Source organism: Prionailurus bengalensis, chromosome B3, assembly GCF_016509475.1.
Source record: "Prionailurus bengalensis isolate Pbe53 chromosome B3, Fcat_Pben_1.1_paternal_pri, whole genome shotgun sequence".
Taxonomy (NCBI): domain Eukaryota; kingdom Metazoa; phylum Chordata; class Mammalia; order Carnivora; family Felidae; genus Prionailurus; species Prionailurus bengalensis.
This window is the reverse complement of record NC_057355.1, coordinates 109,762,498-109,778,728: the sequence shown is the minus strand read 5'-3', so window position 1 is coordinate 109,778,728 and position 16,231 is coordinate 109,762,498. Positions and strand designations below refer to the sequence as shown.

At 38.4% G+C, this 16,231-nt stretch overlaps 1 pseudogene; it reads left to right on the top strand.

Moving 5' to 3' along the window:
• The window catches only part of LOC122468107, a 51,409-nt pseudogene extending 36,856 nt beyond the window's left edge, over positions 1-14,553 (top strand).
• Positions 14,554-16,231: the final 1,678 nt, after the last annotated feature.

Here is a 16,231-nt window from a genome sequence, read left to right as displayed (position 1 = left end):
GAAACTACTAATATAAGAGTTCTTTCCTATGCAGAAAACCCAGAATTCTATTAATCTATATTTAAATTAGTGATAGGATAGTCAACGGATGATAATTCTTTAAATGATTGCAAGTAGCTAAACTTTTTTCAAGTTGTAATGCATGTAAATGTATAATAATTATGGCAGTGACACAAGGTAAATACAGTAGGAATAACATAATAAACTGTGTTATAATCACCTCAAAGTTCTAACTAGAATAAGAATGATGGAATGTAAAACCTAAATTTATCTTGCAGCTTTAACTTTGTAGGACAGAACCCTGAGCTCTCACCCAAAGGGTTAACCCACCTGATGTGAGGTGCTTTTAATTAGATCTAGTCACAGAGTGTGTCACTACCAGAGAGGGTCTCTGCAAAAAAAAAAAAAAAAAAAAAAAGGAAAAAAGCTTCCTTAGAGCTTATCATCCATCTATCATTGTTCTTCTGAAGAGGTCTTGAACATAGTCCAAACTTTCTCCTCTGGGACAAAAACAAGGCATATTGTGTTTGGGAAAACAGCATGGTCTTAACATGAGTTTCAACTCCATTCAGCACTCATTGAGTACTATTCTCTGTCAGGCACAATGCCAAAATCTGGGTCCCAAATATGAATATGGCATAATTCTTGGGCTTAAAAATTTCAGTCAATTATGGGAGACAAAATCTTTAGCACTAACTTTAAAGTAAAGTGGTGATCATGTTTGAAGAAAGCAAAAATGCATATTTATGGTATCCCAAATGACCTCATCAGCCATCATTCATTTAAAGCCTTTCTCCTTTGTTGTATTGTTTTTATGTTAATGGAAGGATTTGTGAGGCTCTGCTAGAGAAAAAAATATTAAAGGCATACTTACACAAAGCTAGCAACATCTCCTGTGCCAATAACAAATCTAGGTAATTTTAGTTCCTGATCAATTATGCAAAAGGAAATTGATAGAAAACAGTATGAAGCATATGTGAATAATACAAAGTAACTCCAGGAGATGGTAATGGGGCAGATTATTCAGACTTCAAATGGAACTGTTCGCAAAGATGGCTCTGGTCTCTTGCCATTTCCTTTAGAGCTAGAAAGAACATGATGATTTTAAGAATTGGAAGAATAAATTGCTTGTATATAGATTTCTTCTTTTCATCCTCAGATTGGATGAAAGGAAAACCATGCCAACTGAAAGCAGGTTTTAGAATCTCAGACTTCCTGTTATCTTTAATCTAATCTTATCATGTGTGACTTTCACTAACCACTATTCTTCCAAACACTTAATTCAGGCAGTTTCTCTGGGCCCTTATTCTGAAATCTGATATGACCTTTATTTTTCATTTTTTAACAAATTGACTTACCAGGAGTCTTCCTAAATTAAGCATACCAAGAATGGAATTCCACATAAAAGACATTCTGGATTTCTGAACGGGCACCAGGAGAATGTCATTTGAAATAATTGTAAAATTTCCTACAATAAATCTGTCTTGTAGATCAGAGTATGAAGACGCCTTTTGCTGGTTTTTGTTACAACTGTGACTTGACACATTTATTCCCTCTGAGGACTCAGGGTTGCTGATCAAGTTAGGAGTTAAAATGTATAAATATCCTGACAGAAGACAAAAGTCACTCTTCATATTACCCGGATGATGGACTCTAAATTCAACTTTGTTTGGAAACAGAATTTTTGCAGATGTTATCAGATAAGATGACATCATACAGGATTAGAATGGACCCTAAATGCAATGATTAGTGCCCTTATACTGACAATAGAGGACACAGAAATCTACAAAGAGGGAGAATACCACGTGAAGACTGAAGCAGAGACAGGAGAGATATTTCTACAAGCCAGAACAAATGCTGAGGATTCCCAGCAACCACCAGAAGCTGGTAGAAAGGCCAGGAACAGATTCTCCCTCAGAGGCTTCAGAGAGAACCAATCCTACTGACACATTAATTTTAGACTTCTAGCCTCCAGAGCTGTGAAAGAAGAAATTTATGTTGTTTTAAGTCACCTGGCTTGTAGTATTTTGTTATATCAGCTCTAAAAAACTAATATGGTTCCCAATTATTTTTATAACCCAAATCCCCCACAACTTATTAACATCTAGGTAGGTAAAGAGTCACACATGTAGTTGGGACTTGCTCACACATTCTGAAGCAAGATACCCAAGCCCTTTGAAAGTACTTCTTTCTCTTCAAAATTAAAGCCCCATAGTTCTGAGTATCTCCAGGGAGAGTTTCTCAGGTATGCACAAGGAAGTCTGCTCCTAGTAGATCTTTCCATGGCCTGTGTGGATATCACCTTCTGCCTGGTATGGTCACTGAAAAACTAAAGAACACAAGATGACAAATTCTCAGGGGGTCTGTGATACAGGAGGAAGGTGAGCCTTTTAAAAACTTCTGTGTTGCATTGAAATAAAGGGGTCCTAACATATTAGAGTTTAGTAGAACAGCTCTTAAAAATTTTAATTGTGCCTTTCTATCTCCCTAGAAACTAGGCAAGTGCTATGAAGAAAATGAAGAAATTCAAGTAATAACCATCACAATGAACCTATCACTGCCTGTCCATCAGTTAAGGAACTGAACCAGGTCAGCACATCATTCTTCTCTTGAGATGAGCTCCCTTAGATTTTTCATCTCCCAGCAAATGGACCTGGGTCAGTCCATCTGCCAGCTCAGGCCTGTCTGGATTCTAAAAGTGGATAAAAGGAGATGAAATTCCCACTGCATATTTGGGTGATGCTAGAGTAAATTAAAATTTTCCTTTTCTCAAAAGCAAATGTTTTCTGGAACTCTATTTCCATGTTTTCTCTCATGAGCTTCCATAGAGGCTCTGATATAATATTGTGACAGTTTTTTTGTACATGCCCTTCTCTCCCTTCTAAAAAGTAAAAAGCTGAGCAAACAGAGAAGAAAGTAGGTCTGTTCTAAAAAGAAAAAAAAAAGCAGCAGCCATTATTATAAAATCAAATATTACCCCAGCTACAAGCCCAGGCGCTAACATTCACTCACATCAGCTGTTCCTCTGCTCCTCCACAGCAAGCATGAGAACTGTTGTTACTGACCAGGAAACATTTCCTGTGTCATCAACATTTCTTGCTGATTTGTTCTCTTACTGGGTGGTACTAGACATGGTGGAAAAGATGCTAAAGAAATCACAGTTCTGTTTTGATCAAGTACTTCATAATTTTAACAAACCCTCTCAGCATTATAGCAGTTGGGAAGAATGGACCGTATGTAGTCATGGTGGGCAACTGTGGGATAAGCCTCAAGGCTGACATGTGCTCTGGAGGAAGTTCCAAGGCTTTGATCCTTCTTTTCAGTTCCTGCAATATTTTTTTAAGGCTTATTTATTTTTGAGAGACAGAGACAGAGAGATAGAGATGGACAGAGAGAGAGAGAGAGAGAGAGAGAGAGAGAGAATGAGCAGGGAAGAGGCAGAGACAGATGCAGACACAGATTCTGAAGGAGGCTCCAAGTTCTGAGGTGTCAGCAGAGCCCAATGTGGTGCTTGAACTCACGAACTGCGAGATCATGACCTGAAGTTGGACACTTAACTGACTGAGCCATCCAGGTGCCCCAGTTCCTACAATATCTGATTCTGACCCTCTCTCATCTTAACTCCAGACTCTAAGCTCTCTATAATAATGACCACCTTTGTACTTGGTGTAGTTCTCTGCAGGGTTTGAATCTCATTTCTCCCTAATGGGCCCACAGAGTTCTTCTAAAAGTTAATGGCACAAAGACTCTTCTTGTCCACACTTGAAAACAAAGTTTGCTTGAAAGGTTTTGGTACATACCTTTCATTTCTACCTTTATGCCCATTCCTCATCTTGTTTTTTCCCTATTTCTGTATGCCTGAATTCTCATTTTCTTTCTAACCTCTTGAACTCATTGAGAAGAATTGCCTGACTGGTTTTCTTTTTTTTGCCAGTACAGGCTGTCTTTCATAGTTCTGGTGGCTCCATAAACTACAGCCAAGAGACAATGGAATAAACAACCTTTAGGCTTACCCATGGTTTCTAAGACCCAGGTTCCTCTTAAGTGGGAGGTGGAGAAATACCATGAGAAATGGTGCTTTGGAAGTGACAAGAGGACATTTTTATAATTTATTTTTTCCTATAGATTTAGATTTGCCATTTACTAGGTCTTGCTGATTGGCTAGGCAAACACAAATGTAGGGAATAAAGGTCTGCATATTTAATTGTACCTTGTTCACTGGCCAAGCACTGGCTTCTCTTATGTTTGGGGATCTGATGGCTCAACCCAGGGACATAATTACTCTCACTGAAGCAAAGTAAATAATGACAATTAGACAATTACTCTAATCATCACAACTATTTCCATGATTATATTTACTTACTAAGAACTGCCTAAAGAGAGTAGTTTATTTAAACAGGAGCATAAATGATGAAAGGTAGGTAGGATCAAAGCAAAGGTTGGCTTTCTATTGAAATGTGCCTGGTGTATAAACCAAAATATATGATTCATCTTCCACTTTGTTGAGCAAGGGTGGTTGATTTTATTATAGCACTATAGAAGTCATCACATATCAGTGGATCAGATTATTTTTTTGTCCTTTGTCTTCCAGGTTCTGCTTCCTTTATGGCCAATGCTGAACATGAGCTTAATGTTGGACATTAGCCTTGGAAAATACGATGGGAAAAGACTTAATTCAGATGACCCAGATTCTGTAATAACTCTCTACAGTGACTCTGTACTGGGTCAACTTAGCTACGCTAAAACATGTTTTTAGAACTTCTCTACATGCTTCTGGTTTTGCATGGCCCTCAGGAGATATTATGCACAAGATCTGGAAGATGTAAATAAGGTAGTTCTGAGAATTAGTGCAGGAAATCAGGCAATTTGGCTCATGCACAACTGCATGAGTGCACCTACATGATGACCCCATTTTCTCCTGCATATACATGGCATCGAGTTTGGATGTAGTAAGAGACAGACATGAGTTCCAGCTTGTCATCTTAAGGTCCATTTGCCGTTCTGTGTCTTCTTCCAGCCTTTCAGGTTGCAGTTATCTTTGTTCTCATCCACATCCAGTTTTCCAGATGCTCATCTGGATGACCTATAGTGACTGGAGGCTCAACATTAGACACAGAAACAATGGCTTATATAGGCTGCTCCAACAGCTCCAAAAATTGTATCGCATCCAACCCTAAAATAAATTCTTCATTCTAAATCATTCATAGCAGTTCTGCTCCTATAATATAACCCTGATTTGTATACTCTCTAATTAGGTAAACTTAGGTATGATTTAATTTTTTAAATAAGGATACATACTTGATTTGTATTCATCCCAATTCCTTTGTGAGAAAAGAGAAAACTCACATGAAAAAATTTTAGAGTATATAGCATACAGATGGAAGATATTGTATGTGTGTGAGTGAACAGACACACGTGAGCCCACTTCTCCATACTAATTGGTGTATTGTCAGTGAGCTTTGCTTTATCTAGGAATAGAATAATTATTGCTTTAATTGAAGATTTTAACGGCTCAAAGTAATATTAAAACTTCCAAACAAACTCCATGAACAATTTCCTTGACACATGCAAATAATACTGAAGAAAATTTAAGAAGATAGTGAAAAGTCATGGGGTGTCTGGAAATGCAAAATATTATTCAATTGAAGGATGTTTTTCTTCTTATATTAAATTTGACTCTTTAAACCAATTACATTCAGGTTTTGATTTCTGATGTTAAAAGACACCTATTCTTAAGTGATGAGTCACTAAATCCTATTCCTGCAACCAATATTACACTATAAGTTAACTAACTAGAATTTAAATAAAAACTTGGGGGTGGGGGGAAGAGCACTCATTCTTCCTGAGTTTTTATTCCAGTATTTTCTGCAAGTCAATCAAAATCCACAGCTTGTCCAATCTCTCATTTGTCCTGAATAAAGGAAATAAATAAGATCTTTGTACTTGTTACAAGTTAGGATAACCATATAGAGAAGGTCCTCTCTGTAAGACACATGATTTATAATATGTAATGTTTGTTGAATGAATGAATGAGATCATAGTCTGTATATATTGGTCCCTTTTTACGTTGTAGAAGAAGCACCTAACTTCTGTTAAGTTTCTGCCTCATTTTCTAGGTAGAAACTGCCTCTTTTCACAGACTTACTTTAGTTAACCTGGGTTTAGGGTAAAGAGGAAAGACAACTGTGCCAAGTGGTGCTCTGGTTAACAAAATAGGACATAAAGCTAAGAGAAGCTGGTAATAGCAATGTATTTTCTTTATGTTTTATCCTTTATGTAATTAATTATGCCTATTAAGATTCATCAATGGCTTTTATTTGCTAATATAAAATACTGAGATAAGAGGCTAGGCTATACAACCTTGTGCATCTGATGAGGATGCACAGAATCGGAAGCTGTCAGCACAGAGCCCGATGCAGGGCTCAAACTCACAAATTGCGAGATCATGACCTGAGACGAAGTCGGACGCTTAACCGACTGAGCCACCCAGGCCCCCCAAGAATTTTCACTTTAAATTCGTAGTCTGTGCACCTGTTATGATACCAAAATGATTGTGATGGATGAAAGGCAGTAAAATTAAGTTGAAATACCCATTTATCCCAAGAATTTTATGTAATGACATGTCATTTAAAAACTATTTTTTAAAACTAAGTACTTCAACTATTTAAGTGCTTTATTTTCATATAAAAACTTGAAACCCTGGGGTGCCTGGGTGGCTCAGTCGGTTAAGCGTCCGACTTCAGCTCAGGTCATAATCTCATGGTTCACGAGTTTGAGCCCCACACTGGGCTCTGTGCTGACAGCTCAGAGCCTGGAGCTTGCTTCAGATTCTGTGTCTCCCTCTCTCTGCTCCTCCCTTGCTCACACTTTGTCTCTCTCTCTCTCAAAAACAAATAAACATTAAAAAAATAAAAAACCCCACAAAACCTTAAAACCCTGGTCAGCTTTTCAAGTAAGAATGACCGGAATTAAAAAAACACAAAGTTTTGTCTTAATGACAAGAGTGTTGTGATAAACCCTTTTATTTGCATGTTGATGTTTTGTATTTCCATAGCAGATATAAGACCAAGATTATGGGAATTTCATGGTCATCAGGATTGCATTTATAGCCTGTCAAGCAGCCATAATGTCCCCTTTCACCTGTTATAATGAAAAGATTACTCCAATGAGTATTTGCACTGAATGACAGATATAATGAAAGGTCTTCAATTTTAGGTCCTTCATAGGGGCAAGGAAGTCAATTGTGTAATGAAAACACTCTTCAGAGCAGGTCAGGTTGCTCAAAGATCATATCATTTAATGTAATTGATTTAAAATATCTCATTTTAAGAGGCAGTGGCCAGAAATAGGGACTAACTGAGCAGAAAAGAAAGATTTCACGTACAGGGAAGCTGGATGTTTAGAGTCTATCTGACCCAAGCCGTTGTTTTAGGAGAGCAGGAAGGCCAAAAAGGAGGTGGTTAAGATACCCTACTACTATGTTATCTGGTAGTTAATAACTCCACAATATGACTATTCAAATGAGTACCACAGTACTTTCATCCCCAGGTGAACTGGGTTCCTGAAAAACTTTTGTGAGAGACATAGACTTCATGGTTAAGAAGCTTAAGACCTTATTTTAAAAGTATGATTAAAATAAGCCAAAGTCAGAATGGCAGTTTTAAAACAGTCCCAAATTCATAGAGAGGAAGGGTCCATCTATGTCCTCTTCCCTTAATTTGGGAGAATTTGCTACTACAGGGAAATATTAAGTGACTTCTGAGGCTAGGTCACAAAAGGAAATACAGATATTTATTGTGTTGCTCACTGGAGTGCTTGTACGAGAGCCCTGAGGCTGCCATGCTCTGAGGAGAACTAATAGCCCATATGCGAAACCATAGGGACAAGACCTGAGAGAGCATGAGAGAGGCCTGACAGGCTGCCAGCTGCCCCAGCTCCCTGCTCTTCCAGCTCCAGCCACCAGCCAAATGCACCTTCCTGAAGACACCATGGCAGAACTGTTCTGCACATCCTATGAGAATTCTTGACCCACAGAAATGGTGAGAGATGACACAATGATTGCTGTATTAAGCCATTAAGTTTTGAGTTAATTTTTTGCACAGTAACAGAATCAGAACAAAATCTGGAATCCTGAAGTGGACTTAATCTGTATCACAAACCTAAAATGGATTGGAGTTATGAAATGAATAAGTCACAGGGATAAAAGGCAGAGCACAGGAATATAGTCATTGGTATTGGAATAGCTTTGCATGGTGGCAGACGGTAGCTATACCTGTGATGAGCATAACATGTAGGGAAGTTGAATCACTATGTTGTACACCCAAAACTAATGTAACATTGTGCCTCGACTACCCTTAAAAATTGTTTTCAAATTATTTTCCTTAACATGAAAGAGTTCCAATACACACACACAAAATAAAAATAAAACAGCTGACATTGGCTTTGGCTTAAGTAATGGGGAGAGGATGAGGAGACTTGAGATTGTAAATATGGAAGTTGGACAGCCCTCAAGGAGGTTGTTCATGAGGGCTGAACTGGAATTGAGAAAATTGTTTTTTGAAGCTGGAGGAAAAGAGATTTCATTTCATGAAATGGTAGAATGCTTAATAGCTCTTAATTGTGGTAATACTGAAAACAGAAAATGTACCTTATGAACTGATGGAACTGGCTAAAGTTTGGGGGCAAAACACTGGAAGTACAAGCTCTTTTAACAACGTATGGTTGGTTAGAGGCATAGACATATGAAATACAAAAGGGAACTGTTTGATTTTCTAGTAAAATTTGAAGAAAACATAAAGGATCCATGGCTTGCTGGGTTCTAAAATAAGGTCATTTCATATTCCCAGTTTCTTCAAATCACAAAAATAACAAAATAAACTAAAATAAAAACATAAAATAAAATAAAATAAAATAAAATAAAATAAAATAAAATAAAATAATTCTAATTAAGAAATGGCTTCAGGGCAAAGACCAAATCCAGGGTGGGGCTATAAGATTCCTTGTTAAGACCCCAGAAAAACATAACTTCGTGCTGCATAGATCCTTTCAAACAGACAAAAAAAAAAAAAAAAAGACTTCTGAATATTTTAAGAGCATGCTTGGCAGATACCCCACCCCCTCCCTCCTGTTAAACAACAGGTCCCCATGAATCTTAGGAGCATTTCCCATAAAAGCTGCAAAGGGAACACAAGGTAAAAGAGGTTATCTCAAAAAGATTTGTGGGTTTGATCTCTAATGAGCTCAATAATCAATTGATACACAGAAAGCCCATATCATTTTTAAAGTAATTGTATCAGTGTGGACAGAATAGAACAAAGACAATGCAAAATAGTATTTGGATCTCTGCATCCCTACAGGCAGGAGAGAGTCTGAGAAAATGCCTCAGTTGCATACACAGTCTCCTTTATGGGAAAGGAAGGATAACTTAGTGATGGAACCATGATCCCACAAGATGGAAGAACTCTGGAGACTAAATCCAGTGAGAACTGGCTCCTAATCAAGGAACTGGAAACATGTGCCTGCAACTGAAACATTGCAGTGTTTCAGATGGTAGCTACACTTGTGGTGACCACAGCACAACATAGAGACTTGTTAAATTACTTTGTTGTACATCTGAAATTAATGTATGTAACACTGTGTGTCAACTATACTTCAATTAGAAAAAAATTGGGCTATATATCAGTAACCTTTGTGCCTCCCATTTCCACCACCATCTCTTTTGAATGGTTGTGCCCCTTCCCCTTTTGAATAGGTGTATGCCTATCCTATGCCTACCCCGCCATTGTATATTGAGTACATGGAAGGCAAATACTTTGTAATCTTAATTTGCACATCTTAAAATGGAGACGGATGATGCTTGAGGAGATGTGATCCAAGGAAACTAGCCCAGGGAACCTCATGCCCATCTGTAATGAGTTGCTGGGCTTCAAGCCTGAGCCTGATGCTATAATGAGATCAAATTTGTGGGAACTATTAGGAGAAAGTGACTATAGTTTGAATGTGGGATTAATGCAAATAATTTTTGGCCAAAGTACAGAAGTAGAGATTTTAAAATATGATCCCATATTATTTAACACTGCTCCCACTGAGAAATGGGATGTATAATCCTTCCCTTTAAATCTTGGAAGCAGTGTGATAGGAAAGAAGTAATGTTATGTAACTACCATGGCTAGTTCATAGAAGGCTTCTGCTTGTTCACCAGTACTTTCACACCAGATCCTGGGGCTACCATGTGAGCAGTCCAACTGCCCTGAGCTTGCCAAAGCTGTGAGGAAGCTTCAATTAACTCACACAACCAGACAACCTGGAGAAGGTCTGGGACCACACTGCTGATGGAGAGAGGCCTTGCCAAGTCTCTAGATGTTCTAACTCTCCACCATTCCATTTCCAACCTTGGTCTGACAGCTAGTACACGAGAGACCCTGTACTGGCATCCAGTCCAGTTTCTCCCAAAGTTCTAAACCCAGAGACCATGAGAGATGATGATGATATGATTGCTGATGTTTCAAACCACAAAGTCTTGGGATGATTTGTTGCATGGCAATAAATACAGTCACAGATCAAATAATGTCCACTTATTTCTTGCCTACTAAAGCACAGTATAACAGCCCATTAAGTGACTATCAATTACATAATATATATTTTAAATTAGAAATGCTAACTTTAGGGGTGTCTGGGTGGCTCAGTCGGTTGAATGTCTGACTTTGGCTCAGGTCATGATCTCACAGTTGGTGAGTTTGAGCCCCGTGTCAGGCTCTGTGCTGACAGCTTGGAGCCTGGAGCTTGCTTCAGATTCTGTGTCTCCCTCTCTCTCTGCCCCTCCCATGCTCATGCTCTGTCTCTCTCTGTCTCTCAATAATAAATAAATGTTAATTAAAAAAGTAAAAAAAAAAAACATAAATGCTAACTTTATCTAATTATTTTTCATTTATCATTGCTCACTGAAACTTTATGTGATTTCCCCCTACTGTGTTTTCATGAGATGCTGTAAGTTCTTTTCATACCTCTGTAGAAATATTCAGACCATAGATATTTTTAAATGCATGTAATTCTTCATGAAAACAGTGAATTTCTTTCTGACCTCTTCATTTGAATATGTTAATATCTGACTCAGTTTCCAGGTCTTAGAGATAGTAATTTGGAGGTTTTTAATGGAAAAGACATTAAAATATTTACCAGTGGTATCCCAACAGCAGTGCCCTGAGTTTTAATTACACTAGAACTGACATTCTGAGAAGTGAAAAATAGTCATACAGAAGTGGTTTTGCTTGTCTGTTTGTTTGCAAAATTTCCAGTTTATCGATTGTGAAGACTAGGATCCCCAAACCTCAATAGTTCCAAATGGCCCCTATCTCTCCATCTTCCTCCCTAGACCAAAAGATATCAGACAGGTGTCTCAGAGCCTGAAGAGATAAAGGAGATACAGATTTGGAGAGGTTGTGGAGAGAGTGGCCACGATCCCCTGGGGAAGTGGGATATATATGCTTCTAGGCTACAATGGTGTGGTAACCGTATTTCCTAAAACATACCTACCTCATTTTTAAATGGAGTGATAGATAGGAGCAGTGATGTTGGTCTCTGTCCCTGAGGGACAAATGGGACGAGGCAAGAGAGAAGCATTCCTGATGGCATTGCTTTAGCAAGAGCTGCAAAGACTCGGTGTACTGAATTTAACGGAAAAGTGGAGGGGGTGTGTGGCCCACAAAATGAGGGTAAGGGTGACATTTGTGAGGTTAGTCTGAGGCAGCAGGAAGGAGGAGGATTTCCAGAACCCTTCCCACCTTAGTTGTTTACCCTTGGGCAGAAAGGGTATCTGGAGTGGGATGAGAGTGAAGCAGGGCCCTTGAATTCTACCAGAGAATCTAAATATTACTTGAAGAAGAGGAAGATAAGGAGAGAAGGAGGAAGAAAAAAAAAGTTGTGAAAGAAGAAGGTTTATTTATAATCCCTTGACTTTCCTGCTAGTTTAGAAAACTCTATGACACTAACACATAGAAAAACTGAGTTTTTCCTTCTTCTTCTCTTTATTTTTAAAAATTTATGTATTTAGGTTGAGAGAGGGGGAACACGCAGTGAGAGGGAGAGACAGAATCCCAAGCAGGTTCTGCACCATCAGTGCAGAGTCCCACACTGGGCTCAAACTCACGGACCGTGAGATCATGGCCTGAACTGAAATCAAGATTCAGACGTTTTACCAACTGAGCCACCCAGGTACCACCCCCCCCCACCCAGTCTTCTTCTTTTCTTAACTAAACTTACAGAATAGACAGAAAGTCCATGGAAAAAACAACAAAGGGGAAAGCATGGGAAACATTCATCCAGATCATGGGTCCTTTAACATCAAAATTCACAGCTGTCTCTTACCAACCTGACTGTAAGCTAGTGAGGATGCTTGCCTTCCTGTTTGACTGGTAGTTCTCTCCATTTTTTTCTACTATCATTCTACTGTGCCTTAGATGTATATAGCAGGTTATGTCCACAGAGCACAAAATATTATACAAGTCATCTCATTCATCTTCAATCTCTGGAATTTTATACCCATGTGAAAATTTCCTAGCCAGATCCTATAAATTCAAAGATGTACATCTGGGTTAATTTATCCAAGGGGCTTTTAGATGATGAGAACCATCAGGAGCTATTTTTAGAATAGAGGGAATGCAGCATTTTTAAAAATACAGATTCCATCAACTTGAGGCCTCTGAGTTGCTAAAAGCAGCCTTTGGAGCAGAAGTCATCAGCAGGAACTCGATAATCCCTGAATTGGAAAGGCCACACAGTGGCATGGGAACTGACATTCTCTCTTGGGAGTCAGTAAGTGAGGCAGATGGCTCCCAAGTTAAAGGCATATTCTGCCCTATTTTTCTGTACTGATGGTACAAAGAGGTGGGTATATCACTTTAAGATGGCCTCTAAAGCTACCCATATACTGTAATCAGATTTCAATTAGCAAGAAGGAAGCTAGATAAGTTGGAAAGAGTTTGGACTCTCAAGAGAATCTAGGCTTTAACTCTTACAAGTTGTTGTTTTTTTGTTTGTTTGTTTTTTTAAGTAAAGAAGTAGGAAAGCACACATCTTGAAATTGCTAGAGGACAGAATGAATTTGGAGAGGATGAATGGCAGACGAAGATGGAAAGACAGGCAGTAGCCAGGCCATGTAAGACATGGTGAAAATTCTGAATTTTATTCTGAAAGTAAGGGAAGTTAGTGAAGAGGTCATAGCCAAGAAATTCTGGTCTACCCCTTGGAAACAGAGACTACAGTAATCCTGAAAAATCATGAAAAGACACCCCTGCCCAACTGCACATATATCCATATACTTCTCCCTGCAAAAGCACACACAAAAATTCTGCCTCTCTCTATAAGTCTTTTTTTTTAATTAAGTAGGTTCTTTTCATAAAATTTTTCTCCATTAATGTGGTTTACAATTCCTTAATTTTCCCTATTTTCCTTCTTTGAAAACAAGATAACCATTGGGCCTTGGCATACATATTGGCTCTCTATGCTATGGGCCAACTGTCACCAAGCTCTCCTTGGAGACACTCACTGCCTGGTGGAGCCTGGTGCCCCGCAACCACCTGTGTCCCTGTCACCCAGGGTCCAGCTATATGATTAGACCACAGTCTTCAATGAGTAACATATTCCTTTCTTGGTCACACTTATGGAATTTCTGAAGGGCAGTAGAGATAACTGTCAGGCACACATGACCTCCGTGTAGACAAGGGAACTGAAGAAATTTATCACTACTCCACTAAGATGCCCCCATTAGAGCAGTTAACCTGGACTCGGAGTGTTGAATTGAAATCTGTAGAACATTTGCCAAGAGTTGTGACCTAGGGGGGCTAAACCTATCTAGATGCTTCCTATCTATTGCTTCAGTTTTACGGGACTGAAGGATTGCTGTTTCTTGTTAGGAAGTTCATTTCACTCCCTATTACTTCCAGCTTCACACTCAAAGCGCTGAGAATTTCAAGTGGCGTATATTCAAACAGACCAGTGCCCTTACATCATTTCTGTATTCACTTCTTAAAATTCTTCCATAATGCTATTGGTTGTTTTTAACTAAATTCACATGGTTCAAGGAAACTGCCCAGACCTGTGCAAGTCACATACCAGAAAGTGAGATTTCTTATACAACCTAACCAGTGCAACCTTAAACAAATTTATAGACCAACTTAAGAAGGAGTACAGCACCATTCTTGTGGAAAATAGAAGGCATTCATTTTCACAATTGGCCTTTTGATGCCAATGCACCACCATCCAAACAGATTGTTGATTACTGGTTAAGTCTTGTGAAAAAAAAATTTGTTTTGTAGAAAACCTGGTTGTTATGTAAGTTACTACTGAGTTGTAGGTCTTGGCAGAGTTCCAGTGCTTGTCTTTCTAACAGTAACTGAAGGTGGAATGAAACATGAAAATGCAGTACAGTTCATAAGACAGAAGTGGTGTGGAGCTTTTCAATAGCAAGCAACTTTTGTATTTTGAGAAGTATTGTCTTAAAATGTGGACGTGTTTCCAAATTCCAGTGGCTAGAGAAACTGTTGTTGTATTCATTAAAACTGGAATTCCTGATGCTATTGTCCTAGAAGTGGAATTTGAGACCAGATCTAATTGGTTGTTGTGTTAGCAAACATGGTGGCTTGGTGAGTGTAATGAAGTGTCCACAGGAGTACTGAAAAGCCCAGTTTTACCAGGTCACAAGCTTGACATAACTGTCATTTCTATGTCTCAGTTATAGTCCACCTATTTGGTTACTTACCAAAAGATGCTTACTGTTTAGCATTTGAAATATACTTATCATTTGTACCAGTTGAATATGCCTTTCCTTAAACAAACAAACAAACAAACTTAAAAAAAAAGATTTGTTAGGTTGGACCCACAGCACTGAGGCAAGACACTTCTGATTACCCAAAGCCCTGTGACATGTGGGAGCTAATTTGGCAGATGGGAAGGGTCATTATTCCTGTCCCGTGTGAGTGGCACATACTATTCCCTGCAATCCTTTCAGTTGATTCTTTCCCCAGTCTCAGGTAACTTACTTACATGCATAGTTTCATCAAGGCTCAGCTGAAAAAGTGATGGCAATATTACAAAGATTTTTGAAGTTCCTTGTGTTGCTCCCTCCTGCGAACTGTAGCTTTTTCAGTTTCCTGGACTCCCAGTCTCATTCCAATTCCATCAGGCTCTATGCTGGTTCCTTCTTGTAGTGCTATGATTGGGAAACTGTCTCAAGACAGTAAACTGGAGCATTTATAGGGCTAACCTATTTGTTCTCATGTCTTAGGCATCACTGCCCTGTATTGCCTGGTATTTAGTGTCTTAAGAACCATTAATTCATATTTTGTCTGTTTTTTTTTTCTCCTTTGACTGTTTCAAGTGGGATGGTAAATTTTCCATTTGGCTGGAAGTGATATTCATTCTCTCTTGATTTCACTCTTTATCAGGTTTTCTTCCTGTCTCTTCCTCAAAAGTGCTCTACTCAAAGTTTCCAAAGGGCTGCACACTGCAAAAAGCCAATGGTCTCTCAGGTTTCATTACTTAACTAATCAGTTGTACTTAACAGTTGATTACTAAATTTTTAAAGTTTTTATTTAAATTCCAGTTAGTTAACATACAGTGTAGTATTAGTTTCAGGGGTATAATTGAGTGATTCGACACTTCCATACCTCACACAGTGCTCATCACAAGTGCCCTCCTTAATTCCCATCACCTATTTCACCCATCCCCCACCCACCTCTTCTTGGTAACTGTCAGTTTGTTCTCTGTAGTTAAGAGTCTGTTTCTTGGTTTGCCTCTCTTTTTCCCCCTTTGTTCATTTGTTTTGCTTTGTCAAATTCCACACATGAGTGAAATCATACGGTATTTGTCTTTCTCTGACTGACTTATTTTGCTTAGTATAATGTTCTCTAGTTCCATCCACATCATTGCAAATGACAAGATTTCATTCTTTTTTATGGCTGAGTAATATTCATATATATATATATATATATATATATATATATATATATATATATATATAAAACCACAACTTCTCTATTCATCAGTTGATGGACAGTTGGGGTGTTCCTATAGCTTGGCTATTGCAAATAATGCTGCTATAAAAATTGGGGTGCATGTATCTTTTTGAATTAGTATTTTTGTATTATTTGGGCAAATACCTATTAGTGCAAATCCTGAATCATAGGGTAGTTCTACTTTTAACTTTTTGAGGAACCTACATACTGTTTTCCAGAGT